The sequence below is a fragment of the Pseudophryne corroboree genome, chromosome 4 (assembly GCF_028390025.1).
Source record: "Pseudophryne corroboree isolate aPseCor3 chromosome 4, aPseCor3.hap2, whole genome shotgun sequence".
Classification (NCBI taxonomy): domain Eukaryota; kingdom Metazoa; phylum Chordata; class Amphibia; order Anura; family Myobatrachidae; genus Pseudophryne; species Pseudophryne corroboree.
In genome coordinates this window covers 26,694,476-26,722,066 of record NC_086447.1, presented here as the reverse complement: position 1 = coordinate 26,722,066, position 27,591 = coordinate 26,694,476, and the positions used below count along the sequence as shown (strand labels likewise).

Genomic DNA, 27,591 nt, shown 5'->3' with positions numbered 1-27,591 from the left:
GCATAAGGTCCCCCTTCAAAATTGGTCAGAAATACATTAAAAAAATATTTTTTTTAGTAAATACAATGATCAGAATTGATAATAAGTGAATGTGTCCTCTTGAAATGCAAAGTGGAAAAATAGCGTCAAAATTATTAGAAAATAGGAAAAAAAGTTTAGAAAAAATTATATTTCTAAGAAAAGCATGTATCATTTGTACTTCCAGACTAGATAGTGATGGGACCCACGAGAGTCAGTTTCTGTAGTGTAGTGGTTATCACGTTCGCCTAACACGTGAAAGGTCCCCAGTTCAAAACTGGGCAGAAACAATCTTTTAGCTTTAGAATTTTAAAACAATGAATTTTTGGGTAAAATGCTCAATAAAAATACAATCAGATAAAAAGTTTATTTTAGCATGCCATACTGAATGTCAAAGATCATTTTTTATTGGATGATGGTCGCAAATTTTTCATGTAGTATCTGTAGTGTGGTGATTTCATGTTTGCCTCACACGTGAAAGGTCCCCAGTTCGAAATTGGCAGAAACATATTTTGTTACCTAAACACTTTGAATTCAATAATTTATATTTTGATAACTATATACTGTTGCATTGCTCAATGAAAAAGCAAGCAAAAAATCATATTGCAGAATATCAAAAGTCAATTTCCCTTCTACCATGCATATTGGATGGTGTTGCATTCATGAAGTACCTGTAGTGTAGAGTTATTCACATTTACCCAATATGCATAAGGTCCCCCTTCAAAATTGGTCAGAAATACATTAAAAAATTTTTTTTAGTAAATACAATGATCAGAATTGATAATAAGTGAATGTGTCCTCTTGAAATGCAAAGTGGAAAAATAGCGTCAAAATTATTAGAAAATAGGAAAAAAGTTTAGAAAAATTACATTTCTAAGAAAAGCATGTGTCATTTGTACTTCCAGACTAGATAGTGATGGGATCCACGAGAGTCAGTTTCTGTAGTGTAGTGGTTATCATGTTCGCCTAACACGCGAAAGGTCCCCAGTTCGAAACTGGGCAGAAACAATCTTTTAGCTTTAGAATTTTAAAACAATGAATTTTTGGGTAAAATGCTCAATAAAAATACAATCAGATAAAAAGTTTATTTTAGCATGCCATACTGAATGTCAAAGATCATTTTTTATTGGGTGATGGTCGCAAATTTTTCATGTAGTATCTGTAGTGTAGTGATTTCATGTTTGCCTCACACGTGAAAGGTCCCCAGTTCGAAATTGGCAAAAACATATTTTGTTACATAAACGCTTTGAATTCAATAATTTATATTTTGATAAATATATACTGTTGCATTGCTCAATGAAAAAGCAAGCAAAAAATCATATTGCAGAATATCAAAAGTCAATTTCCCTTCTACCATGCATATTGGATGGTGTTGCATTCAGGAAGTACCTGTAGTGTAGAGTTATTCACATTTACCCAATATGCATAAGGTCCCCCTTCAAAATTGGTCAGAAATACATTAAAAAAATATTTTTTTTAGTAAATACAATGATCAGAATTGATAATAAGTGAATGTGTCCTCTTGAAATGCAAAGTGGAAAAATAGCGTCAAAATTATTAGAAAATAGGAAAAAAAGTTTAGAAAAAATTATATTTCTAAGAAAAGCATGTGTCATTTGTACTGCCAGACTAGATAGTGATGGGACCCCCAAGAGTCAGTTTCTTTAGTGTAGTGGTTATCACGTTCGCCTAACACGCAAAAGGTCCCCAATTCAAAACTGTGCAAAAACAATCTTTTAGCTTTAGAATTTTAAAACAATGAATTTTTAGGTAAAATGCTCAATAAAAATACAATCAGATAAAAAGTTTATTTTAGCATGCCATACTGAATGTTAAAGATAATTTTTTATTGGATGATGGTCGCAAATTTTTGATGTAGTATCTGTAGTGTAGTGATTTCATGTTTGCCTCACACGTGAAAGGTCCCCGGTTCGAAATTGGCAGAAACATATTTTGTTACCTAAACACTTTGAATTCAATAATTTATATTTTGATAAATATATACTGTTGCATTGCTCAATGAAAAAGCAAGCAAAAAATCATATTGCAGAATATCAAAAGTCAATTTCCCTTCTACCATGCATATTGGATGGTGTTGCATTCATGAAGTACCTGTAGTGTAGTATTATTCACATTTAGCGAATATGCATAAGGTTCCCCTTCAAAATTGGTCAGAAATACATTAAAAATAGATTTTTTTATTAAATACAATGATCAGAACTATTAGTAAGTGAATGTGTCCTCTTGAAATGCAAAGTGGAAAAAATAGCATAGAAATTATTAGAAAATAGAAAAATAAGTTTAGAAAAAAAAATTCTATGAAAACGGTTTGCCAATGGTACTTCCCGACTCCATAGTGATGAGATCTTCAAAAGTCAGTTTCTGTATTGTAGTGGTTATCACATTCGCCTAAAACACAAAAGGTCCCCAGTTCGAAACTGGGCAGAAATGTGCTGTTATCTTTAGAATTTTAAAACAAGGGATTTTTGGTTGAAATGCCAAATAAAAATGCAATCATATAAAAAGTTTATTTCAGAATGCCATAATGTATGTCAAAGATCATTTTTTATTGGATGGCGGGAGACGCTGTTTCCATGTAGTTTCTGTAGTGTAGTGGTTATCACTTTCGCCTCACACGCGAAAGGTCCTAAGTTCAAAACTGGGCAGAAACATATTTTGTTACCTAAACACTTTGAATTCAATAATTTATATTTTGATAACTATCTACTGTTGCATTGCTCAATGAAAAAGCAAGCAAAAATCATATTGCAGAATATCAAAAGTCAATTTCCCTTCTACCATGCATATTGGATGGTGTTGCATTCATGAAGTACCTGTAGTGTAGTAATATTCACATTTACCCAATATGCATAAGGTCCCCCTTCAAAATTGGTCAGAAATACATTAAAAAAATATTTTTTTTAGTAAATACAATGATCAGAATTGATAATAAGTGAATGTGTCCTCTTGAAATGCAAAGTGGAAAAATAGCGTCAAAATTATTAGAAAATAGGAAAAAAAGTTTAGAAAAAATTATATTTCTAAGAAAAGCATGTATCATTTGTACTTCCAGACTAGATAGTGATGGGACCCACGAGAGTCAGTTTCTGTAGTGTAGTGGTTATCACGTTCGCCTAACACGTGAAAGGTCCCCAGTTCAAAACTGGGCAGAAACAATCTTTTAGCTTTAGAATTTTAAAACAATGAATTTTTGGGTAAAATGCTCAATAAAAATACAATCAGATAAAAAGTTTATTTTAGCATGCCATACTGAATGTCAAAGATCATTTTTTATTGGATGATGGTCGCAAATTTTTCATGTAGTATCTGTAGTGTGGTGATTTCATGTTTGCCTCACACGTGAAAGGTCCCCAGTTCGAAATTGGCAGAAACATATTTTGTTACCTAAACACTTTGAATTCAATAATTTATATTTTGATAACTATATACTGTTGCATTGCTCAATGAAAAAGCAAGCAAAAAATCATATTGCAGAATATCAAAAGTCAATTTCCCTTCTACCATGCATATTGGATGGTGTTGCATTCATGAAGTACCTGTAGTGTAGAGTTATTCACATTTACCCAATATGCATAAGGTCCCCCTTCAAAATTGGTCAGAAATACATTAAAAAATTTTTTTTAGTAAATACAATGATCAGAATTGATAATAAGTGAATGTGTCCTCTTGAAATGCAAAGTGGAAAAATAGCGTCAAAATTATTAGAAAATAGGAAAAAAGTTTAGAAAAATTACATTTCTAAGAAAAGCATGTGTCATTTGTACTTCCAGACTAGATAGTGATGGGATCCACGAGAGTCAGTTTCTGTAGTGTAGTGGTTATCATGTTCGCCTAACACGCGAAAGGTCCCCAGTTCGAAACTGGGCAGAAACAATCTTTTAGCTTTAGAATTTTAAAACAATGAATTTTTGGGTAAAATGCTCAATAAAAATACAATCAGATAAAAAGTTTATTTTAGCATGCCATACTGAATGTCAAAGATCATTTTTTATTGGGTGATGGTCGCAAATTTTTCATGTAGTATCTGTAGTGTAGTGATTTCATGTTTGCCTCACACGTGAAAGGTCCCCAGTTCGAAATTGGCAAAAACATATTTTGTTACATAAACGCTTTGAATTCAATAATTTATATTTTGATAAATATATACTGTTGCATTGCTCAATGAAAAAGCAAGCAAAAAATCATATTGCAGAATATCAAAAGTCAATTTCCCTTCTACCATGCATATTGGATGGTGTTGCATTCAGGAAGTACCTGTAGTGTAGAGTTATTCACATTTACCCAATATGCATAAGGTCCCCCTTCAAAATTGGTCAGAAATACATTAAAAAAATATTTTTTTTAGTAAATACAATGATCAGAATTGATAATAAGTGAATGTGTCCTCTTGAAATGCAAAGTGGAAAAATAGCGTCAAAATTATTAGAAAATAGGAAAAAAAGTTTAGAAAAAATTATATTTCTAAGAAAAGCATGTGTCATTTGTACTGCCAGACTAGATAGTGATGGGACCCCCAAGAGTCAGTTTCTTTAGTGTAGTGGTTATCACGTTCGCCTAACACGCAAAAGGTCCCCAATTCAAAACTGTGCAAAAACAATCTTTTAGCTTTAGAATTTTAAAACAATGAATTTTTAGGTAAAATGCTCAATAAAAATACAATCAGATAAAAAGTTTATTTTAGCATGCCATACTGAATGTTAAAGATAATTTTTTATTGGATGATGGTCGCAAATTTTTGATGTAGTATCTGTAGTGTAGTGATTTCATGTTTGCCTCACACGTGAAAGGTCCCCGGTTCGAAATTGGCAGAAACATATTTTGTTACCTAAACACTTTGAATTCAATAATTTATATTTTGATAAATATATACTGTTGCATTGCTCAATGAAAAAGCAAGCAAAAAATCATATTGCAGAATATCAAAAGTCAATTTCCCTTCTACCATGCATATTGGATGGTGTTGCATTCATGAAGTACCTGTAGTGTAGTATTATTCACATTTAGCGAATATGCATAAGGTTCCCCTTCAAAATTGGTCAGAAATACATTAAAAATAGATTTTTTTATTAAATACAATGATCAGAACTATTAGTAAGTGAATGTGTCCTCTTGAAATGCAAAGTGGAAAAAATAGCATAGAAATTATTAGAAAATAGAAAAATAAGTTTAGAAAAAAAAATTCTATGAAAACGGTTTGCCAATGGTACTTCCCGACTCCATAGTGATGAGATCTTCAAAAGTCAGTTTCTGTATTGTAGTGGTTATCACATTCGCCTAAAACACAAAAGGTCCCCAGTTCGAAACTGGGCAGAAATGTGCTGTTATCTTTAGAATTTTAAAACAAGGGATTTTTGGTTGAAATGCCAAATAAAAATGCAATCATATAAAAAGTTTATTTCAGAATGCCATAATGTATGTCAAAGATCATTTTTTATTGGATGGCGGGAGACGCTGTTTCCATGTAGTTTCTGTAGTGTAGTGGTTATCACTTTCGCCTCACACGCGAAAGGTCCTAAGTTCAAAACTGGGCAGAAACATATTTTGTTACCTAAACACTTTGAATTCAATAATTTATATTTTGATAACTATCTACTGTTGCATTGCTCAATGAAAAAGCAAGCAAAAATCATATTGCAGAATATCAAAAGTCAATTTCCCTTCTACCATGCATATTGGATGGTGTTTCATTCATGAAGTACCTGTAGTGTAGTAATATTCACATTTACCCAATATGCATAAGGTCCCCCTTCAAAATTGGTCAGAAATACATTAAAAAAATATTTTTTTTAGTAAATACAATGATCAGAATTGATAATAAGTGAATGTGTCCTCTTGAAATGCAAAGTGGAAAAATAGCGTCAAAATTATTAGAAAATAGGAAAAAAAGTTTAGAAAAAATTATATTTCTAAGAAAAGCATGTATCATTTGTACTTCCAGACTAGATAGTGATGGGACCCACGAGAGTCAGTTTCTGTAGTGTAGTGGTTATCACGTTCGCCTAACACGTGAAAGGTCCCCAGTTCAAAACTGGGCAGAAACAATCTTTTAGCTTTAGAATTTTAAAACAATGAATTTTTGGGTAAAATGCTCAATAAAAATACAATCAGATAAAAAGTTTATTTTAGCATGCCATACTGAATGTCAAAGATCATTTTTTATTGGATGATGGTCGCAAATTTTTCATGTAGTATCTGTAGTGTGGTGATTTCATGTTTGCCTCACACGTGAAAGGTCCCCAGTTCGAAATTGGCAGAAACATATTTTGTTACCTAAACACTTTGAATTCAATAATTTATATTTTGATAACTATATACTGTTGCATTGCTCAATGAAAAAGCAAGCAAAAAATCATATTGCAGAATATCAAAAGTCAATTTCCCTTCTACCATGCATATTGGATGGTGTTGCATTCATGAAGTACCTGTAGTGTAGAGTTATTCACATTTACCCAATATGCATAAGGTCCCCCTTCAAAATTGGTCAGAAATACATTAAAAATTTTTTTTTAGTAAATACAATGATCAGAATTGATAATAAGTGAATGTGTCCTCTTGAAATGCAAAGTGGAAAAATAGCGTCAAAATTATTAGAAAATAGGAAAAAAGTTTAGAAAAATTACATTTCTAAGAAAAGCATGTGTCATTTGTACTTCCAGACTAGATAGTGATGGGATCCACGAGAGTCAGTTTCTGTAGTGTAGTGGTTATCATGTTCGCCTAACACGCGAAAGGTCCCCAGTTCGAAACTGGGCAGAAACAATCTTTTAGCTTTAGAATTTTAAAACAATGAATTTTTGGGTAAAATGCTCAATAAAAATACAATCAGATAAAAAGTTTATTTTAGCATGCCATACTGAATGTCAAAGATCATTTTTTATTGGATGATGGTCGCAAATTTTTCATGTAGTATCTGTAGTGTGGTGATTTCATGTTTGCCTCACACGTGAAAGGTCCCCAGTTCGAAATTGGCAGAAACATATTTTGTTACCTAAACACTTTGAATTCAATAATTTATATTTTGATAAATATATACTGTTGCATTGCTCAATGAAAAAGCAAGCAAAAAATCATATTGCAGAATATCAAAAGTAAATTTCCCTTCTACCATGCATATTGGATGGTGTTGCATTCATGAAGTACCTGTAGTGTAGTATTATTCACATTTAGCGAATATGCATAAGGTTCCCCTTCAAAATTGGTCAGAAATACATTAAAAATAGATTTTTTTATTAAATACAATGATCAGAACTATTAGTAAGTGAATGTGTCCTCTTGAAATGCAAAGTGGAAAAAATAGCATAGAAATTATTAGAAAATAGAATAATAAGTTTAGAAAAAAAAATTCTATGAAAACGGTTTGCCAATGGTACTTCCCGACTCCATAGTGATGAGATCTTCAAAAGTCAGTTTCTGTATTGTAGTGGTTATCACATTCGCCTAAAACACAAAAGGTCCCCAGTTCGAAACTGGGCAGAAATGTGCTGTTATCTTTAGAATTTTAAAACAAGGGATTTTTGGTTGAAATGCCAAATAAAAATGCAATCATATAAAAAGTTTATTTCAGAATGCCATAATGTATGTCAAAGATCATTTTTTATTGGATGGCGGGAGACGCTGTTTCCATGTAGTTTCTGTAGTGTAGTGGTTATCACTTTTGCCTCACACGCGAAAGGTCCTCAGTTCAAAACTGGGCAGAAACATATTTTGTTACCTAAACACTTTGAATTCAATAATTTATATTTTGATAACTATCTACTGTTGCATTGCTCAATTAAAAAGCAAGCAAAAATCATATTGCAGAATATCAAAAGTCAATTTCCCTTCTGCCATGCATATTGGATGGTGTTGCATTCATGAAGTACCTGTAGTGTAGAGTTATTCACATTTACCCAATATGCATAAGGTCCCCCTTCAAAATTGGTCAGAAATACATTAAAAAAATATTTTTTTTAGTAAATACAATGATCAGAATTGATAATAAGTGAATGTGTCCTCTTGAAATGCAAAGTGGAAAAATAGCGTCAAAATTATTAGAAAATAGGAAAAAAAGTTTAGAAAAAATTATATTTCTAAGAAAAGCATGTGTCATTTGTACTGCCAGACTAGATAGTGATGGGACCCCCAAGAGTCAGTTTCTTTAGTGTAGTGGTTATCACGTTCGCCTAACACGCAAAAGGTCCCCAATTCAAAACTGTGCAAAAACAATCTTTTAGCTTTAGAATTTTAAAACAATGAATTTTTAGGTAAAATGCTCAATAAAAATACAATCAGATAAAAAGTTTATTTTAGCATGCCATACTGAATGTTAAAGATAATTTTTTATTGGATGATGGTCGCAAATTTTTTATGTAGTATCTGTAGTGTAGTGATTTCATGTTTGCCTCACACGTGAAAGGTCCCCGGTTCGAAATTGGCAGAAACATATTTTGTTACCTAAACACTTTGAATTCAATAATTTATATTTTGATAAATATATACTGTTGCATTGCTCAATGAAAAAGCAAGCAAAAAATCATATTGCAGAATATCAAAAGTCAATTTCCCTTCTACCATGCATATTGGATGGTGTTGCATTCATGAAGTACCTGTAGTGTAGTATTATTCACATTTAGCGAATATGCATAAGGTTCCCCTTCAAAATTGGTCAGAAATACATTAAAAATAGATTTTTTTATTAAATACAATGATCAGAACTATTAGTAAGTGAATGTGTCCTCTTGAAATGCAAAGTGGAAAAAATAGCATAGAAATTATTAGAAAATAGAAAAATAAGTTTAGAAAAAAAAATTCTATGAAAACGGTTTGCCAATGGTACTTCCCGACTCCATAGTGATGAGATCTTCAAAAGTCAGTTTCTGTATTGTAGTGGTTATCACATTCGCCTAAAACACAAAAGGTCCCCAGTTCGAAACTGGGCAGAAATGTGCTGTTATCTTTAGAATTTTAAAACAAGGGATTTTTGGTTGAAATGCCAAATAAAAATGCAATCATATAAAAAGTTTATTTCAGAATGCCATAATGTATGTCAAAGATCATTTTTTATTGGATGGCGGGAGACGCTGTTTCCATGTAGTTTCTGTAGTGTAGTGGTTATCACTTTCGCCTCACACGCGAAAGGTCCTAAGTTCAAAACTGGGCAGAAACATATTTTGTTACCTAAACACTTTGAATTCAATAATTTATATTTTGATAACTATCTACTGTTGCATTGCTCAATGAAAAAGCAAGCAAAAATCATATTGCAGAATATCAAAAGTCAATTTCCCTTCTACCATGCATATTGGATGGTGTTGCATTCATGAAGTACCTGTAGTGTAGTAATATTCACATTTACCCAATATGCATAAGGTCCCCCTTCAAAATTGGTCAGAAATACATTAAAAAAATATTTTTTTTAGTAAATACAATGATCAGAATTGATAATAAGTGAATGTGTCCTCTTGAAATGCAAAGTGGAAAAATAGCGTCAAAATTATTAGAAAATAGGAAAAAAAGTTTAGAAAAAATTATATTTCTAAGAAAAGCATGTATCATTTGTACTTCCAGACTAGATAGTGATGGGACCCACGAGAGTCAGTTTCTGTAGTGTAGTGGTTATCACGTTCGCCTAACACGTGAAAGGTCCCCAGTTCAAAACTGGGCAGAAACAATCTTTTAGCTTTAGAATTTTAAAACAATGAATTTTTGGGTAAAATGCTCAATAAAAATACAATCAGATAAAAAGTTTATTTTAGCATGCCATACTGAATGTCAAAGATCATTTTTTATTGGATGATGGTCGCAAATTTTTCATGTAGTATCTGTAGTGTGGTGATTTCATGTTTGCCTCACACGTGAAAGGTCCCCAGTTCGAAATTGGCAGAAACATATTTTGTTACCTAAACACTTTGAATTCAATAATTTATATTTTGATAACTATATACTGTTGCATTGCTCAATGAAAAAGCAAGCAAAAAATCATATTGCAGAATATCAAAAGTCAATTTCCCTTCTACCATGCATATTGGATGGTGTTGCATTCATGAAGTACCTGTAGTGTAGAGTTATTCACATTTACCCAATATGCATAAGGTCCCCCTTCAAAATTGGTCAGAAATACATTAAAAAATTTTTTTTAGTAAATACAATGATCAGAATTGATAATAAGTGAATGTGTCCTCTTGAAATGCAAAGTGGAAAAATAGCGTCAAAATTATTAGAAAATAGGAAAAAAGTTTAGAAAAATTACATTTCTAAGAAAAGCATGTGTCATTTGTACTTCCAGACTAGATAGTGATGGGATCCACGAGAGTCAGTTTCTGTAGTGTAGTGGTTATCATGTTCGCCTAACACGCGAAAGGTCCCCAGTTCGAAACTGGGCAGAAACAATCTTTTAGCTTTAGAATTTTAAAACAATGAATTTTTGGGTAAAATGCTCAATAAAAATACAATCAGATAAAAAGTTTATTTTAGCATGCCATACTGAATGTCAAAGATCATTTTTTATTGGATGATGGTCGCAAATTTTTCATGTAGTATCTGTAGTGTGGTGATTTCATGTTTGCCTCACACGTGAAAGGTCCCCAGTTCGAAATTGGCAGAAACATATTTTGTTACCTAAACACTTTGAATTCAATAATTTATATTTTGATAAATATATACTGTTGCATTGCTCAATGAAAAAGCAAGCAAAAAATCATATTGCAGAATATCAAAAGTAAATTTCCCTTCTACCATGCATATTGGATGGTGTTGCATTCATGAAGTACCTGTAGTGTAGTATTATTCACATTTAGCGAATATGCATAAGGTTCCCCTTCAAAATTGGTCAGAAATACATTAAAAATAGATTTTTTTATTAAATACAATGATCAGAACTATTAGTAAGTGAATGTGTCCTCTTGAAATGCAAAGTGGAAAAAATAGCATAGAAATTATTAGAAAATAGAATAATAAGTTTAGAAAAAAAAATTCTATGAAAACGGTTTGCCAATGGTACTTCCCGACTCCATAGTGATGAGATCTTCAAAAGTCAGTTTCTGTATTGTAGTGGTTATCACATTCGCCTAAAACACAAAAGGTCCCCAGTTCGAAACTGGGCAGAAATGTGCTGTTATCTTTAGAATTTTAAAACAAGGGATTTTTGGTTGAAATGCCAAATAAAAATGCAATCATATAAAAAGTTTATTTCAGAATGCCATAATGTATGTCAAAGATCATTTTTTATTGGATGGCGGGAGACGCTGTTTCCATGTAGTTTCTGTAGTGTAGTGGTTATCACTTTTGCCTCACACGCGAAAGGTCCTCAGTTCAAAACTGGGCAGAAACATATTTTGTTACCTAAACACTTTGAATTCAATAATTTATATTTTGATAACTATCTACTGTTGCATTGCTCAATTAAAAAGCAAGCAAAAATCATATTGCAGAATATCAAAAGTCAATTTCCCTTCTGCCATGCATATTGGATGGTGTTGCATTCATGAAGTACCTGTAGTGTAGAGTTATTCACATTTACCCAATATGCATAAGGTCCCCCTTCAAAATTGGTCAGAAATACATTAAAAAAATATTTTTTTTAGTAAATACAATGATCAGAATTGATAATAAGTGAATGTGTCCTCTTGAAATGCAAAGTGGAAAAATAGCGTCAAAATTATTAGAAAATAGGAAAAAAAGTTTAGAAAAAATTATATTTCTAAGAAAAGCATGTGTCATTTGTACTGCCAGACTAGATAGTGATGGGACCCCCAAGAGTCAGTTTCTTTAGTGTAGTGGTTATCACGTTCGCCTAACACGCAAAAGGTCCCCAATTCAAAACTGTGCAAAAACAATCTTTTAGCTTTAGAATTTTAAAACAATGAATTTTTAGGTAAAATGCTCAATAAAAATACAATCAGATAAAAAGTTTATTTTAGCATGCCATACTGAATGTTAAAGATAATTTTTTATTGGATGATGGTCGCAAATTTTTTATGTAGTATCTGTAGTGTAGTGATTTCATGTTTGCCTCACACGTGAAAGGTCCCCGGTTCGAAATTGGCAGAAACATATTTTGTTACCTAAACACTTTGAATTCAATAATTTATATTTTGATAAATATATACTGTTGCATTGCTCAATGAAAAAGCAAGCAAAAAATCATATTGCAGAATATCAAAAGTCAATTTCCCTTCTACCATGCATATTGGATGGTGTTGCATTCATGAAGTACCTGTAGTGTAGTATTATTCACATTTAGCGAATATGCATAAGGTTCCCCTTCAAAATTGGTCAGAAATACATTAAAAATAGATTTTTTTATTAAATACAATGATCAGAACTATTAGTAAGTGAATGTGTCCTCTTGAAATGCAAAGTGGAAAAAATAGCATAGAAATTATTAGAAAATAGAAAAATAAGTTTAGAAAAAAAAATTCTATGAAAACGGTTTGCCAATGGTACTTCCCGACTCCATAGTGATGAGATCTTCAAAAGTCAGTTTCTGTATTGTAGTGGTTATCACATTCGCCTAAAACACAAAAGGTCCCCAGTTCGAAACTGGGCAGAAATGTGCTGTTATCTTTAGAATTTTAAAACAAGGGATTTTTGGTTGAAATGCCAAATAAAAATGCAATCATATAAAAAGTTTATTTCAGAATGCCATAATGTATGTCAAAGATCATTTTTTATTGGATGGCGGGAGACGCTGTTTCCATGTAGTTTCTGTAGTGTAGTGGTTATCACTTTCGCCTCACACGCGAAAGGTCCTAAGTTCAAAACTGGGCAGAAACATATTTTGTTACCTAAACACTTTGAATTCAATAATTTATATTTTGATAACTATCTACTGTTGCATTGCTCAATGAAAAAGCAAGCAAAAATCATATTGCAGAATATCAAAAGTCAATTTCCCTTCTACCATGCATATTGGATGGTGTTGCATTCATGAAGTACCTGTAGTGTAGTAATATTCACATTTACCCAATATGCATAAGGTCCCCCTTCAAAATTGGTCAGAAATACATTAAAAAAATATTTTTTTTAGTAAATACAATGATCAGAATTGATAATAAGTGAATGTGTCCTCTTGAAATGCAAAGTGGAAAAATAGCGTCAAAATTATTAGAAAATAGGAAAAAAAGTTTAGAAAAAATTATATTTCTAAGAAAAGCATGTATCATTTGTACTTCCAGACTAGATAGTGATGGGACCCACGAGAGTCAGTTTCTGTAGTGTAGTGGTTATCACGTTCGCCTAACACGTGAAAGGTCCCCAGTTCAAAACTGGGCAGAAACAATCTTTTAGCTTTAGAATTTTAAAACAATGAATTTTTGGGTAAAATGCTCAATAAAAATACAATCAGATAAAAAGTTTATTTTAGCATGCCATACTGAATGTCAAAGATCATTTTTTATTGGATGATGGTCGCAAATTTTTCATGTAGTATCTGTAGTGTGGTGATTTCATGTTTGCCTCACACGTGAAAGGTCCCCAGTTCGAAATTGGCAGAAACATATTTTGTTACCTAAACACTTTGAATTCAATAATTTATATTTTGATAACTATATACTGTTGCATTGCTCAATGAAAAAGCAAGCAAAAAATCATATTGCAGAATATCAAAAGTCAATTTCCCTTCTACCATGCATATTGGATGGTGTTGCATTCATGAAGTACCTGTAGTGTAGAGTTATTCACATTTACCCAATATGCATAAGGTCCCCCTTCAAAATTGGTCAGAAATACATTAAAAAATTTTTTTTAGTAAATACAATGATCAGAATTGATAATAAGTGAATGTGTCCTCTTGAAATGCAAAGTGGAAAAATAGCGTCAAAATTATTAGAAAATAGGAAAAAAGTTTAGAAAAATTACATTTCTAAGAAAAGCATGTGTCATTTGTACTTCCAGACTAGATAGTGATGGGATCCACGAGAGTCAGTTTCTGTAGTGTAGTGGTTATCATGTTCGCCTAACACGCGAAAGGTCCCCAGTTCGAAACTGGGCAGAAACAATCTTTTAGCTTTAGAATTTTAAAACAATGAATTTTTGGGTAAAATGCTCAATAAAAATACAATCAGATAAAAAGTTTATTTTAGCATGCCATACTGAATGTCAAAGATCATTTTTTATTGGATGATGGTCGCAAATTTTTCATGTAGTATCTGTAGTGTGGTGATTTCATGTTTGCCTCACACGTGAAAGGTCCCCAGTTCGAAATTGGCAGAAACATATTTTGTTACCTAAACACTTTGAATTCAATAATTTATATTTTGATAAATATATACTGTTGCATTGCTCAATGAAAAAGCAAGCAAAAAATCATATTGCAGAATATCAAAAGTAAATTTCCCTTCTACCATGCATATTGGATGGTGTTGCATTCATGAAGTACCTGTAGTGTAGTATTATTCACATTTAGCGAATATGCATAAGGTTCCCCTTCAAAATTGGTCAGAAATACATTAAAAATAGATTTTTTTATTAAATACAATGATCAGAACTATTAGTAAGTGAATGTGTCCTCTTGAAATGCAAAGTGGAAAAAATAGCATAGAAATTATTAGAAAATAGAATAATAAGTTTAGAAAAAAAAATTCTATGAAAACGGTTTGCCAATGATACTTCCCGACTCCATAGTGATGAGATCTTCAAAAGTCAGTTTCTGTATTGTAGTGGTTATCACATTCGCCTAAAACACAAAAGGTCCCCAGTTCGAAACTGGGCAGAAATGTGCTGTTATCTTTAGAATTTTAAAACAAGGGATTTTTGGTTGAAATGCCAAATAAAAATGCAATCATATAAAAAGTTTATTTCAGAATGCCATAATGTATGTCAAAGATCATTTTTTATTGGATGGCGGGAGACGCTGTTTCCATGTAGTTTCTGTAGTGTAGTGGTTATCACTTTTGCCTCACACGCGAAAGGTCCTCAGTTCAAAACTGGGCAGAAACATATTTTGTTACCTAAACACTTTGAATTCAATAATTTATATTTTGATAACTATCTACTGTTGCATTGCTCAATTAAAAAGCAAGCAAAAATCATATTGCAGAATATCAAAAGTCAATTTCCCTTCTACCATGCATATTGGATGGTGTTGCATTCATGAAGTACCTGTAGTGTAGAGTTATTCACATTTACCCAATATGCATAAGGTCCCCCTTCAAAATTGGTCAGAAATACATTAAAAAAAGATTTTTTTTAGTAAATACAATGATCAGAATTGATAATAAGTGAATGTGTCCTCTTGAAATGCAAAGTGGAAAAATAGCGTCAAAATTATTAGAAAATAGGAAAAAAAGTTTAGAAAAAATTATATTTCTAAGAAAAGCATGTGTCATTTGTACTTCCAGACTAGATAGTGATGGGCCCCACAAGAGTCAGTTTCTGTAGTGTAGTGGTTATCACGTTCGCCTAACATGCGAAAGGTCCCCAGTTCAAAACTGGGCAGAAACAATCTTTTAGCTTTAGAATTTAAAAACAATGAATTTTTGGGTAAAATGCTCAATAAAAATACAATCAGATAAAAAGTTTATTTTAGCATGCCATACTGAATGTCAAAGATCATTTTTTATTGGATGATGGTCGCAAATTTTTCATGTAGTATCTGTAGTGTGGTGATTTCATGTTTGCCTCACACGTGAAAGGTCCCCAGTTCGAAATTGGCAGAAACATATTTTGTTACCTAAACACTTTGAATTCAATAATTTATATTTTGATAAATATATACTGTTGCATTGCTCAATGAAAAAGCAAGCAAAAAATCATATTGCAGAATATCAAAAGTCAATTTCCCTTCTACCATGCATATTGGATGGTGTTGCATTCATGAAGTACCTGTAGTGTAGTATTATTCACATTTAGCGAATATGCATAAGGTTCCCCTTCAAAATTGGTCAGAAATACATTAAAAATAGATTTTTTTATTAAATACAATGATCAGAACTATTAGTAAGTGAATGTGTCCTCTTGAAATGCAAAGTGGAAAAAATAGCATAGAAATTATTAGAAAATAGAATAATAAGTTTAGAAAAAAAAATTCTATGAAAACGGTTTGCCAATGATACTTCCCGACTCCATAGTGATGAGATCTTCAAAAGTCAGTTTCTGTATTGTAGTGGTTATCACATTCGCCTAAAACACAAAAGGTCCCCAGTTCGAAACTGGGCAGAAATGTGCTGTTATCTTTAGAATTTTAAAACAAGGGATTTTTGGTTGAAATGCCAAATAAAAATGCAATCATATAAAAAGTTTATTTCAGAATGCCATAATGTATGTCAAAGATCATTTTTTATTGGATGGCGGGAGACGCTGTTTCCATGTAGTTTCTGTAGTGTAGTGGTTATCACTTTTGCCTCACACGCGAAAGGTCCTCAGTTCAAAACTGGGCAGAAACATATTTTGTTACCTAAACACTTTGAATTCAATAATTTATATTTTGATAACTATCTACTGTTGCATTGCTCAATTAAAAAGCAAGCAAAAATCATATTGCAGAATATCAAAAGTCAATTTCCCTTCTACCATGCATATTGGATGGTGTTGCATTCATGAAGTACCTGTAGTGTAGAGTTATTCACATTTACCCAATATGCATAAGGTCCCCCTTCAAAATTGGTCAGAAATACATTAAAAAAAGATTTTTTTTTAGTAAATACAATGATCAGAATTGATAATAAGTGAATGTGTCCTCTTGAAATGCAAAGTGGAAAAATAGCGTCAAAATTATTAGAAAATAGGAAAAAAAGTTTAGAAAAAATTATATTTCTAAGAAAAGCATGTGTCATTTGTACTTCCAGACTAGATAGTGATGGGCCCCACAAGAGTCAGTTTCTGTAGTGTAGTGGTTATCACGTTCGCCTAACATGCGAAAGGTCCCCAGTTCAAAACTGGGCAGAAACAATCTTTTAGCTTTAGAATTTAAAAACAATGAATTTTTGGGTAAAATGCTCAATAAAAATACAATCAGATAAAAAGTTTATTTTAGCATGCCATACTGAATGTCAAAGATCATTTTTTATTGGATGATGGTCGCAAATTTTTCATGTAGTATCTGTAGTGTGGTGATTTCATGTTTGCCTCACACGTGAAAGGTCCCCAGTTCGAAATTGGCAGAAACATATTTTGTTACCTAAACACTTTGAATTCAATAATTTATATTTTGATAAATATATACTGTTGCATTGCTCAATGAAAAAGCAAGCAAAAAATCATATTGCAGAATATCAAAAGTCAATTTCCCTTCTACCATGCATATTGGATGGTGTTGCATTCATGAAGTACCTGTAGTGTAGTATTATTCACATTTAGCGAATATGCATAAGGTTCCCCTTCAAAATTGGTCAGAAATACATTAAAAATAGATTTTTTTATTAAATACAATGATCAGAACTATTAGTAAGTGAATGTGTCCTCTTGAAATGCAAAGTGGAAAAAATAGCATAGAAATTATTAGAAAATAGAATAATAAGTTTAGAAAAAAAAATTCTATGAAAACGGTTTGCCAATGATACTTCCCGACTCCATAGTGATGAGATCTTCAAAAGTCAGTTTCTGTATTGTAGTGGTTATCACATTCGCCTAAAACACAAAAGGTCCCCAGTTCGAAACTGGGCAGAAATGTGCTGTTATCTTTAGAATTTTAAAACAAGGGATTTTTGGTTGAAATGCCAAATAAAAATGCAATCATATAAAAAGTTTATTTCAGAATGCCATAATGTATGTCAAAGATCATTTTTTATTGGATGGCGGGAGACGCTGTTTCCATGTAGTTTTTGTAGTGTAGTGGTTATCACTTTTGCCTCACACGCGAAAGGTCCTCAGTTCAAAACTGGGCAGAAACATATTTTGTTACCTAAACACTTTGAATTCAATAATTTATATTTTGATAACTATCTACTGTTGCATTGCTCAATTAAAAAGCAAGCAAAAATCATATTGCAGAATATCAAAAGTCAATTTCCCTTCTACCATGCATATTGGATGGTGTTGCATTCATGAAGTACCTGTAGTGTAGAGTTATTCACATTTACCCAATATGCATAAGGTCCCCCTTCAAAATTGGTCAGAAATACATTAAAAAAAGATTTTTTTTAGTAAATACAATGATCAGAATTGATAATAAGTGAATGTGTCCTCTTGAAATGCAAAGTGGAAAAATAGCGTCAAAATTATTAGAAAATAGGAAAAAAGTTTAGAAAAATTACATTTCTAAGAAAAGCATGTGTCATTTGTACTTCCAGACTAGATAGTGATGGGATCCACGAGAGTCAGTTTCTGTAGTGTAGTGGTTATCATGTTCGCCTAACACGCGAAAGGTCCCCAGTTCGAAACTGGGCAGAAACAATCTTTTAGCTTTAGAATTTTAAAACAATGAATTTTTGGGTAAAATGCTCAATAAAAATACAATCAGATAAAAAGTTTATTTTAGCATGCCATACTGAATGTCAAAGATCATTTTTTATTGGATGATGGTCGCAAATTTTTCATGTAGTATCTGTAGTGTGGTGATTTCATGTTTGCCTCACACGTGAAAGGTCCCCAGTTCGAAATTGGCAGAAACATATTTTGTTACCTAAACACTTTGAATTCAATAATTTATATTTTGATAAATATATACTGTTGCATTGCTCAATGAAAAAGCAAGCAAAAAATCATATTGCAGAATATCAAAAGTAAATTTCCCTTCTACCATGCATATTGGATGGTGTTGCATTCATGAAGTACCTGTAGTGTAGTATTATTCACATTTAGCGAATATGCATAAGGTTCCCCTTCAAAATTGGTCAGAAATACATTAAAAATAGATTTTTTTATTAAATACAATGATCAGAACTATTAGTAAGTGAATGTGTCCTCTTGAAATGCAAAGTGGAAAAAATAGCATAGAAATTATTAGAAAATAGAATAATAAGTTTAGAAAAAAAAATTCTATGAAAACGGTTTGCCAATGGTACTTCCCGACTCCATAGTGATGAGATCTTCAAAAGTCAGTTTCTGTATTGTAGTGGTTATCACATTCGCCTAAAACACAAAAGGTCCCCAGTTCGAAACTGGGCAGAAATGTGCTGTTATCTTTAGAATTTTAAAACAAGGGATTTTTGGTTGAAATGCCAAATAAAAATGCAATCATATAAAAAGTTTATTTCAGAATGCCATAATGTATGTCAAAGATCATTTTTTATTGGATGGCGGGAGACGCTGTTTCCATGTAGTTTCTGTAGTGTAGTGGTTATCACTTTTGCCTCACACGCGAAAGGTCCTCAGTTCAAAACTGGGCAGAAACATATTTTGTTACCTAAACACTTTGAATTCAATAATTTATATTTTGATAACTATCTACTGTTGCATTGCTCAATTAAAAAGCAAGCAAAAATCATATTGCAGAATATCAAAAGTCAATTTCCCTTCTACCATGCATATTGGATGGTGTTGCATTCATGAAGTACCTGTAGTGTAGAGTTATTCACATTTACCCAATATGCATAAGGTCCCCCTTCAAAATTGGTCAGAAATACATTAAAAAAAGATTTTTTTTAGTAAATACAATGATCAGAATTGATAATAAGTGAATGTGTCCTCTTGAAATGCAAAGTGGAAAAATAGCGTCAAAATTATTAGAAAATAGGAAAAAAAGTTTAGAAAAAATTATATTTCTAAGAAAAGCATGTGTCATTTGTACTTCCAGACTAGATAGTGATGGGCCCCACAAGAGTCAGTTTCTGTAGTGTAGTGGTTATCACATTCGCCTAACATGCGAAAGGTCCCCAGTTCAAAACTGGGCAGAAACAATCTTTTAGCTTTAGAATTTAAAAACAATGAATTTTTGGGTAAAATGCTCAATAAAAATACAATCAGATAAAAAGTTTATTTTAGCATGCCATACTGAATGTCAAAGATCATTTTTTATTGGATGATGGTCGCAAATTTTTCATGTAGTATCTGTAGTGTGGTGATTTCATGTTTGCCTCACACGTGAATGGTCCCCAGTTCGAAATTGGCAGAAACATATTTTGTTACCTAAACACTTTGAATTCAATAATTTATATTTTGATAAATATATACTGTTGCATTGCTCAATGAAAAAGCAAGCAAAAAATCATATTGCAGAATATCAAAAGTCAATTTCCCTTCTACCATGCATATTGGATGGTGTTGCATTCATGAAGTACCTGTAGTGTAGTATTATTCACATTTAGCGAATATGCATAAGGTTCCCCTTCAAAATTGGTCAGAAATACATTAAAAATAGATTTTTTTATTAAATACAATGATCAGAACTATTAGTAAGTGAATGTGTCCTCTTGAAATGCAAAGTGGAAAAAATAGCATAGAAATTATTAGAAAATAGAATAATAAGTTTAGAAAAAAAAATTCTATGAAAACGGTTTGCCAATGATACTTCCCGACTCCATAGTGATGAGATCTTCAAAAGTCAGTTTCTGTATTGTAGTGGTTATCACATTCGCCTAAAACACAAAAGGTCCCCAGTTCGAAACTGGGCAGAAATGTGCTGTTATCTTTAGAATTTTAAAACAAGGGATTTTTGGTTGAAATGCCAAATAAAAATGCAATCATATAAAAAGTTTATTTCAGAATGCCATAATGTATGTCAAAGATCATTTTTTATTGGATGGCGGGAGACGCTGTTTCCATGTAGTTTCTGTAGTGTAGTGGTTATCACTTTTGCCTCACACGCGAAAGGTCCTCAGTTCAAAACTGGGCAGAAACATATTTTGTTACCTAAACACTTTGAATTCAATAATTTATATTTTGATAACTATCTACTGTTGCATTGCTCAATTAAAAAGCAAGCAAAAATCATATTGCAGAATATCAAAAGTCAATTTCCCTTCTACCATGCATATTGGATGGTGTTGCATTCATGAAGTACCTGTAGTGTAGAGTTATTCACATTTACCCAATATGCATAAGGTCCCCCTTCAAAATTGGTCAGAAATACATTAAAAAAAGATTTTTTTTAGTAAATACAATGATCAGAATTGATAATAAGTGAATGTGTCCTCTTGAAATGCAAAGTGGAAAAATAGCGTCAAAATTATTAGAAAATAGGAAAAAAAGTTTAGAAAAAATTATATTTCTAAGAAAAGCATGTGTCATTTGTACTTCCAGACTAGATAGTGATGGGCCCCACAAGAGTCAGTTTCTGTAGTGTAGTGGTTATCACGTTCGCCTAACATGCGAAAGGTCCCCAGTTCAAAACTGGGCAGAAACAATCTTTTAGCTTTAGAATTTAAAAACAATGAATTTTTGGGTAAAATGCTCAATAAAAATACAATCAGATAAAAAGTTTATTTTAGCATGCCATACTGAATGTCAAAGATCATTTTTTATTGGATGATGGTCGCAAATTTTTCATGTAGTATCTGTAGTGTGGTGATTTCATGTTTGCCTCACACGTGAAAGGTCCCCAGTTCGAAATTGGCAGAAACATATTTTGTTACCTAAACACTTTGAATTCAATAATTTATATTTTGATAAATATATACTGTTGCATTGCTCAATGAAAAAGCAAGCAAAAAATCATATTGCAGAATATCAAAAGTCAATTTCCCTTCTACCATGCATATTGGATGGTGTTGCATTCATGAAGTACCTGTAGTGTAGTATTATTCACATTTAGCGAATATGCATAAGGTTCCCCTTCAAAATTGGTCAGAAATACATTAAAAATAGATTTTTTTATTAAATACAATGATCAGAACTATTAGTAAGTGAATGTGTCCTCTTGAAATGCAAAGTGGAAAAAATAGCATAGAAATTATTAGAAAATAGAATAATAAGTTTAGAAAAAAAAATTCTATGAAAACGGTTTGCCAATGATACTTCCCGACTCCATAGTGATGAGATCTTCAAAAGTCAGTTTCTGTATTGTAGTGGTTATCACATTCGCCTAAAACACAAAAGGTCCCCAGTTCGAAACTGGGCAGAAATGTGCTGTTATCTTTAGAATTTTAAAACAAGGGATTTTTGGTTGAAATGCCAAATAAAAATGCAATCATATAAAAAGTTTATTTCAGAATGCCATAATGTATGTCAAAGATCATTTTTTATTGGATGGCGGGAGACGCTGTTTCCATGTAGTTTCTGTAGTGTAGTGGTTATCACTTTTGCCTCACACGCGAAAGGTCCTCAGTTCAAAACTGGGCAGAAACATATTTTGTTACCTAAACACTTTGAATTCAATAATTTATATTTTGATAACTATCTACTGTTGCATTGCTCAATTAAAAAGCAAGCAAAAATCATATTGCAGAATATCAAAAGTCAATTTCCCTTCTACCATGCATATTGGATGGTGTTGCATTCATGAAGTACCTGTAGTGTAGAGTTATTCACATTTACCCAATATGCATAAGGTCCCCCTTTTAAAATTGGTCAGAAATACATTAAAAAAAGATTTTTTTTAGTAAATACAATGATGAGAATTGATAATAAGTGAATGTGTCCTCTTGAAATGCAAAGTGGAAAAATAGCGTCAAAATTATTAGAAAATAGGAAAAAAAGTTTAGAAAAAATTATATTTCTAAGAAAAGCATGTGTCATTTGTACTTCCAGACTAGATAGTGATGGGCCCCACAAGAGTCAGTTTCTGTAGTGTAGTGGTTATCACGTTCACCTAACACGCGAAAGGTCCCCAGTTCAAAACTGGGCAGAAACAATCTTTTAGCTTTAGAATTTAAAAACAATGAATTTTTGGGTAAAATGCTCAATAAAAATACAATCAGATAAAAAGTTTATTTTAGCATGCCATACTGAATGTCAAAGATCATTTTTTATTGGAAGATGGTCACAAATTTTTCATGTAGTATCTGTAGTGTGGTGATTTCATGTTTGCCTCACACGTGAAAGGTCCCCAGTTCGAAATTGGCAGAAACATATTTTGTTACCTAAACACTTTGAATTCAATAATTTATATTTTGATAACTATATACTGTTGCATTGCTCAATGAAAAAGCAAGCAAAAAAATCATATTGCAGAATATCAAAAGTCAATTTCCCTTCTACCATGCATATTGGATGGTGTTGCATTCATGAAGTGCCTGTAGTGTAGTATTATTCACATTTAGCGAATATGCATAAGGATCCCCTTCAAAATTGGTCAGAAATACATTAAAAATAGATTTTTTTATTAAATACAATGATCAGAACTATTAATAAGTGAATGTGTCCTCTTGAAATGCAAAGTGGAAAAAATGGCATAGAAATTATTAGAAAATAGAAAAATAAGTTTAGAAAAAAAAATTCTAAGAAAACGGTTTGCCAATGGTACTTCCCGACTCCATAGTGATGAGATCTTCAAAAGTCAGTTTCTGTATTGTAGTGGTTATCACATTCGCCTAAAACACAAAAGGTCCCCAGTTCGAAACTGGGCAGAAATGTGCTGTTATCTTTAGAATTTTAAAACAAGGGATTTTTGGTTGAAATGCCAAATAAAAATGCAATCATATAAAAAGTTTATTTCAGAATGCCATAATGTATGTCAAAGATAATTTTTTATTGGATGGCGGGAGATGCTGTTTCTATGTAGTTTCTGTAGTGTAGTGGTTATCACTTTCGCCTCACACGCGAAAGGTCCTCAGTTCAAAACTGGGCAGAAACATATTTTGTTACCTAAAAACTTTGAATTCAATAATTTATATTTTGATAACTATCTACTGTTGCATTGCTTAATGAAAAAGCAAGCAAAAATCATATTGCAGAATATCAAAAGTCAATTTCCCTTCTATTATGCATATTGGATGGTGTTGCATTCATGAAGTACCTGTAGTGTAGAGTTATTCACATTTACCCAATATGCATAAGGTCCCCCTTCAAAATTGGTCAGAAATACATTAAAAAAATATTTTTTTTAGTAAATACAATGATCAGAATTGATAATAAGTGAATGTGTCCTCTTGAAATGCAAAGTGGAAAAATAGCGTCAAAATTATTAGAAAATAGGAAAAAAAGTTTAGAAAAAATTATATTTCTAAGAAAAGCATGTGTCATTTGTACTTCCAGACTAGATAGTGATAGGACCCATAGGAGTCAGTTTCTGTAGTGTAGTGGTTATCACGTTCGCCTAACACGCAAAAGGTCCCCAGTTCAAAACTGGGCAAAAACAATCTTTTAGCTTTAGAATTTTAAAACAATGAATTTTTGGGTAAAATGCTCAATAAAAATACAATCAGATAAAAAGTTTATTTTAGCATGCCATACTGAATGTCAAAGATCATTTTTTATTGGATGATGGTTGCAAATTTTTCATGTAGTATCTGTAGTGTGGTGATTTCATGTTTGCCTCACACGTGAAAGGTCCCCAGTTCGAAATTGGCAGAAACATATTTTGTTACCTAAACACTTTGAATTCAATAATTTATATTTTGATAACTATATACTGTTGCATTGCTCGATGAAAAAGCAAGCAAAAAATCATATTGCAGAATATCAAAAGTCAATTTCCCTTCTACCATGCATATTGGATGGTGTTGCATTCATGAAGTACCTGTAGTGTAGTATTATTCACATTTAGCGAATATGCATAAGGTTCCCCTTCAAAATTGGTCAGAAATACATTAAAAATAGATTTTTTTATTAAATACAATGATCAGAACTATTAGTAAGTGAATGTGTCCTCTTGAAATGCAAAGTGGAAAAAATAGCATAGAAATTATTAGAAAATAGAAAAATAAGTTTAGAAAAAAAAATTCTATGAAAACGGTTTGCCAATGGTACTTCCCGACTCCATAGTGATGAGATCTTCAAAAGTCAGTTTCTGTATTGTAGTGGTTATCACATTCGCCTAAAACACAAAAGGTCCCCAGTTCGAAACTGGGCAGAAATGTGCTGTTATCTTTAGAATTTTAAAACAAGGGATTTTTGGTTGAAATGCCAAATAAAAATGCAATCATATAAAAAGTTTATTTCAGAATGCCATAATGTATGTCAAAGATCATTTTTTATTGGATGGCGGGAGACGCTGTTTCCATGTAGTTTCTGTAGTGTAGTGGTTATCACTTTCGCCTCACACGCGAAAGGTCCTAAGTTCAAAACTGGGCAGAAACATATTTTGTTACGTAAACACTTTGAATTCAATAATTTATATTTTGATAACTATCTACTGTTGCATTGCTCAATGAAAAAGCAAGCAAAAATCATATTGCAGAATATCAAAAGTCAATTTCCCTTCTACCATGCATATTGGATGGTGTTGCATTCATGAAGTACCTGTAGTGTAGTATTATTCACATTTACCCAATATGCATAAGGTCCCCCTTCAAAATTGGTCAGAAATACATTAAAAAAATATTTTTTTTAGTAAATACAATGATCAGAATTGATAATAAGTGAATGTGTCCTCTTGAAATGCAAAGTGGAAAAATAGCGTCAAAATTATTAGAAAATAGGAAAAAAAGTTTAGAAAAAATTATATTTCTAAGAAAAGCATGTGTCATTTGTACTTCCAGACTAGATAGTGATAGGACCCACAAGAGTCAGTTTCTGTAGTGTAGTGGTTATCACGTTCGCCAAACACGCAAAAGGTCCCCAGTTCAAAACTGGGCAAAAACAATCTTTTAGCTTTAGAATTTTAAAACAATGAATTTTTGGGTAAAATGCTCAATAAAAATACAATCAGATAAAAAGTTTATTTTAGCATGCCATACTGAATGTCAAAGATCATTTTTTATTGGATGATGGTCGCAAATTTTTCATGTAGTATCTGTAGTGTGGTGATTTCATGTTTGCCTCACACGTGAAAGGTCCCCAGTTCGAAATTGGCAGAAACATATTTTGTTACCTAAACACTTTGAATTCAATAATTTATATTTTGATAACTATATACTGTTGCATTGCTCAATGAAAAAGCAAGCAAAAAATCATATTGCAGAATATCAAAAGTCAATTTCCCTTCTACCATGCATATTGGATGGTGTTGCATTCATGAAGTACCTGTAGTGTAGAGTTATTCACATTTACCCAATATGCATAAGGTCCCCCTTCAAAATTGGTCAGAAATACATTAAAAAATTTTTTTTAGTAAATACAATGATCAGAATTGATAATAAGTGAATGTGTCCTCTTGAAATGCAAAGTGGAAAAATAGCGTCAAAATTATTAGAAAATAGGAAAAAAGTTTAGAAAAATTACATTTCTAAGAAAAGCATGTGTCATTTGTACTTCCAGACTAGATAGTGATGGGATCCACGAGAGTCAGTTTCTGTAGTGTAGTGGTTATCATGTTCGCCTAACACGCGAAAGGTCCCCAGTTCGAAACTGGGCAGAAACAATCTTTTAGCTTTAGAATTTTAAAACAATGAATTTTTGGGTAAAATGCTCAATAAAAATACAATCAGATAAAAAGTTTATTTTAGCATGCCATACTGAATGTCAAAGATCATTTTTTATTGGATGATGGTCGCAAATTTTTCATGTAGTATCTGTAGTGTGGTGATTTCATGTTTGCCTCACACGTGAAAGGTCCCCAGTTCGAAATTGGCAGAAACATATTTTGTTACCTAAACACTTTGAATTCAATAATTTATATTTTGATAAATATATACTGTTGCATTGCTCAATGAAAAAGCAAGCAAAAAATCATATTGCAGAATATCAAAAGTCAATTTCCCTTCTACCATGCATATTGGATGGTGTTGCATTCATGAAGTACCTGTAGTGTAGTATTATTCACATTTAGCGAATATGCATAAGGTTCCCCTTCAAAATTGGTCAGAAATACATTAAAAATAGATTTTTTTATTAAATACAATGATCAGAACTATTAGTAAGTGAATGTGTCCTCTTGAAATGCAAAGTGGAAAAAATAGCATAGAAATTATTAGAAAATAGAATAATAAGTTTAGAAAAAAAAATTCTATGAAAACGGTTTGCCAATGGTACTTCCCGACTCCATAGTGATGAGATCTTCAAAAGTCAGTTTCTGTATTGTAGTGGTTATCACATTCGCCTAAAACACAAAAGGTCCCCAGTTCGAAACTGGGCAGAAATGTGCTGTTATCTTTAGAATTTTAAAACAAGGGATTTTTGGTTGAAATGCCAAATAAAAATGCAATCATATAAAAAGTTTATTTCAGAATGCCATAATGTATGTCAAAGATCATTTTTTATTGGATGGCGGGAGACGCTGTTTCCATGTAGTTTCTGTAGTGTAGTGGTTATCACTTTTGCCTCACACGCGAAAGGTCCTCAGTTCAAAACTGGGCAGAAACATATTTTGTTACCTAAACACTTTGAATTCAATAATTTATATTTTGATAACTATCTACTGTTGCATTGCTCAATTAAAAAGCAAGCAAAAATCATATTGCAGAATATCAAAAGTCAATTTCCCTTCTACCATGCATATTGGATGGTGTTGCATTCATGAAGTACCTGTAGTGTAGAGTTATTCACATTTACCCAATATGGTCAGAAATACATTAAAAAAAGATTTTTTTTAGTAAATACAATGATCAGAATTGATAATAAGTGAATGTGTCCTCTTGAAATGCAAAGTGGAAAAATAGCATCAAAATTATTAGAAAATAGGAAAAAAAGTTTAGAAAAAATTATATTTCTAAGAAAAGC

General features: G+C 31.9%; 33 non-coding genes across 33 annotated transcripts; all 33 read left to right on the top strand.

Annotated features, from left to right (window-relative positions):
• Window positions 1-235: 235 nt before the first annotated feature.
• On the top strand, window positions 236-308 carry TRNAV-AAC (transfer RNA valine (anticodon AAC)). The gene has a single exon. It is a non-coding gene; the product is annotated as a tRNA-Val (tRNA).
• A 645-nt stretch (window positions 309-953) lies between these two features.
• On the top strand, window positions 954-1,026 carry TRNAV-AAC (transfer RNA valine (anticodon AAC)). The gene has a single exon. It is a non-coding gene; the product is annotated as a tRNA-Val (tRNA).
• A 1,591-nt stretch (window positions 1,027-2,617) lies between these two features.
• Window positions 2,618-2,690, top strand: TRNAV-CAC (transfer RNA valine (anticodon CAC)). The gene has a single exon. It is a non-coding gene; the product is annotated as a tRNA-Val (tRNA).
• Window positions 2,691-3,121: 431 nt separating this feature from the next.
• Window positions 3,122-3,194, top strand: TRNAV-AAC (transfer RNA valine (anticodon AAC)). The gene has a single exon. It is a non-coding gene; the product is annotated as a tRNA-Val (tRNA).
• Window positions 3,195-3,839: 645 nt separating this feature from the next.
• TRNAV-AAC (transfer RNA valine (anticodon AAC)) lies at window positions 3,840-3,912 on the top strand. The gene has a single exon. It is a non-coding gene; the product is annotated as a tRNA-Val (tRNA).
• A 1,591-nt stretch (window positions 3,913-5,503) lies between these two features.
• On the top strand, window positions 5,504-5,576 carry TRNAV-CAC (transfer RNA valine (anticodon CAC)). The gene has a single exon. It is a non-coding gene; the product is annotated as a tRNA-Val (tRNA).
• A 431-nt stretch (window positions 5,577-6,007) lies between these two features.
• Window positions 6,008-6,080, top strand: TRNAV-AAC (transfer RNA valine (anticodon AAC)). The gene has a single exon. It is a non-coding gene; the product is annotated as a tRNA-Val (tRNA).
• A 645-nt stretch (window positions 6,081-6,725) lies between these two features.
• TRNAV-AAC (transfer RNA valine (anticodon AAC)) lies at window positions 6,726-6,798 on the top strand. Its single transcript has one exon. It is a non-coding gene; the product is annotated as a tRNA-Val (tRNA).
• An 868-nt stretch (window positions 6,799-7,666) lies between these two features.
• On the top strand, window positions 7,667-7,739 carry TRNAV-CAC (transfer RNA valine (anticodon CAC)). The gene has a single exon. It is a non-coding gene; the product is annotated as a tRNA-Val (tRNA).
• Window positions 7,740-9,111: 1,372 nt separating this feature from the next.
• Window positions 9,112-9,184, top strand: TRNAV-CAC (transfer RNA valine (anticodon CAC)). Its single transcript has one exon. It is a non-coding gene; the product is annotated as a tRNA-Val (tRNA).
• A 431-nt stretch (window positions 9,185-9,615) lies between these two features.
• On the top strand, window positions 9,616-9,688 carry TRNAV-AAC (transfer RNA valine (anticodon AAC)). The gene has a single exon. It is a non-coding gene; the product is annotated as a tRNA-Val (tRNA).
• Window positions 9,689-10,333: 645 nt separating this feature from the next.
• On the top strand, window positions 10,334-10,406 carry TRNAV-AAC (transfer RNA valine (anticodon AAC)). Its single transcript has one exon. It is a non-coding gene; the product is annotated as a tRNA-Val (tRNA).
• Window positions 10,407-11,274: 868 nt separating this feature from the next.
• Window positions 11,275-11,347, top strand: TRNAV-CAC (transfer RNA valine (anticodon CAC)). The gene has a single exon. It is a non-coding gene; the product is annotated as a tRNA-Val (tRNA).
• Window positions 11,348-12,719: 1,372 nt separating this feature from the next.
• Window positions 12,720-12,792, top strand: TRNAV-CAC (transfer RNA valine (anticodon CAC)). Its single transcript has one exon. It is a non-coding gene; the product is annotated as a tRNA-Val (tRNA).
• A 431-nt stretch (window positions 12,793-13,223) lies between these two features.
• On the top strand, window positions 13,224-13,296 carry TRNAV-AAC (transfer RNA valine (anticodon AAC)). The gene has a single exon. It is a non-coding gene; the product is annotated as a tRNA-Val (tRNA).
• A 645-nt stretch (window positions 13,297-13,941) lies between these two features.
• TRNAV-AAC (transfer RNA valine (anticodon AAC)) lies at window positions 13,942-14,014 on the top strand. The gene has a single exon. It is a non-coding gene; the product is annotated as a tRNA-Val (tRNA).
• An 868-nt stretch (window positions 14,015-14,882) lies between these two features.
• On the top strand, window positions 14,883-14,955 carry TRNAV-CAC (transfer RNA valine (anticodon CAC)). The gene has a single exon. It is a non-coding gene; the product is annotated as a tRNA-Val (tRNA).
• A 431-nt stretch (window positions 14,956-15,386) lies between these two features.
• TRNAV-AAC (transfer RNA valine (anticodon AAC)) lies at window positions 15,387-15,459 on the top strand. Its single transcript has one exon. It is a non-coding gene; the product is annotated as a tRNA-Val (tRNA).
• Window positions 15,460-16,327: 868 nt separating this feature from the next.
• On the top strand, window positions 16,328-16,400 carry TRNAV-CAC (transfer RNA valine (anticodon CAC)). The gene has a single exon. It is a non-coding gene; the product is annotated as a tRNA-Val (tRNA).
• A 432-nt stretch (window positions 16,401-16,832) lies between these two features.
• TRNAV-AAC (transfer RNA valine (anticodon AAC)) lies at window positions 16,833-16,905 on the top strand. The gene has a single exon. It is a non-coding gene; the product is annotated as a tRNA-Val (tRNA).
• Window positions 16,906-17,773: 868 nt separating this feature from the next.
• On the top strand, window positions 17,774-17,846 carry TRNAV-CAC (transfer RNA valine (anticodon CAC)). Its single transcript has one exon. It is a non-coding gene; the product is annotated as a tRNA-Val (tRNA).
• Window positions 17,847-18,275: 429 nt separating this feature from the next.
• On the top strand, window positions 18,276-18,348 carry TRNAV-AAC (transfer RNA valine (anticodon AAC)). The gene has a single exon. It is a non-coding gene; the product is annotated as a tRNA-Val (tRNA).
• An 868-nt stretch (window positions 18,349-19,216) lies between these two features.
• Window positions 19,217-19,289, top strand: TRNAV-CAC (transfer RNA valine (anticodon CAC)). Its single transcript has one exon. It is a non-coding gene; the product is annotated as a tRNA-Val (tRNA).
• Window positions 19,290-19,720: 431 nt separating this feature from the next.
• Window positions 19,721-19,793, top strand: TRNAV-AAC (transfer RNA valine (anticodon AAC)). Its single transcript has one exon. It is a non-coding gene; the product is annotated as a tRNA-Val (tRNA).
• An 868-nt stretch (window positions 19,794-20,661) lies between these two features.
• Window positions 20,662-20,734, top strand: TRNAV-CAC (transfer RNA valine (anticodon CAC)). Its single transcript has one exon. It is a non-coding gene; the product is annotated as a tRNA-Val (tRNA).
• Window positions 20,735-21,165: 431 nt separating this feature from the next.
• On the top strand, window positions 21,166-21,238 carry TRNAV-AAC (transfer RNA valine (anticodon AAC)). Its single transcript has one exon. It is a non-coding gene; the product is annotated as a tRNA-Val (tRNA).
• An 868-nt stretch (window positions 21,239-22,106) lies between these two features.
• TRNAV-CAC (transfer RNA valine (anticodon CAC)) lies at window positions 22,107-22,179 on the top strand. The gene has a single exon. It is a non-coding gene; the product is annotated as a tRNA-Val (tRNA).
• Window positions 22,180-22,611: 432 nt separating this feature from the next.
• TRNAV-AAC (transfer RNA valine (anticodon AAC)) lies at window positions 22,612-22,684 on the top strand. The gene has a single exon. It is a non-coding gene; the product is annotated as a tRNA-Val (tRNA).
• Window positions 22,685-23,553: 869 nt separating this feature from the next.
• On the top strand, window positions 23,554-23,626 carry TRNAV-CAC (transfer RNA valine (anticodon CAC)). The gene has a single exon. It is a non-coding gene; the product is annotated as a tRNA-Val (tRNA).
• Window positions 23,627-24,057: 431 nt separating this feature from the next.
• TRNAV-AAC (transfer RNA valine (anticodon AAC)) lies at window positions 24,058-24,130 on the top strand. Its single transcript has one exon. It is a non-coding gene; the product is annotated as a tRNA-Val (tRNA).
• An 868-nt stretch (window positions 24,131-24,998) lies between these two features.
• Window positions 24,999-25,071, top strand: TRNAV-CAC (transfer RNA valine (anticodon CAC)). The gene has a single exon. It is a non-coding gene; the product is annotated as a tRNA-Val (tRNA).
• A 1,149-nt stretch (window positions 25,072-26,220) lies between these two features.
• Window positions 26,221-26,293, top strand: TRNAV-AAC (transfer RNA valine (anticodon AAC)). The gene has a single exon. It is a non-coding gene; the product is annotated as a tRNA-Val (tRNA).
• Window positions 26,294-27,161: 868 nt separating this feature from the next.
• On the top strand, window positions 27,162-27,234 carry TRNAV-CAC (transfer RNA valine (anticodon CAC)). The gene has a single exon. It is a non-coding gene; the product is annotated as a tRNA-Val (tRNA).
• The last annotated feature ends 357 nt before the right edge of the window (window positions 27,235-27,591 follow it).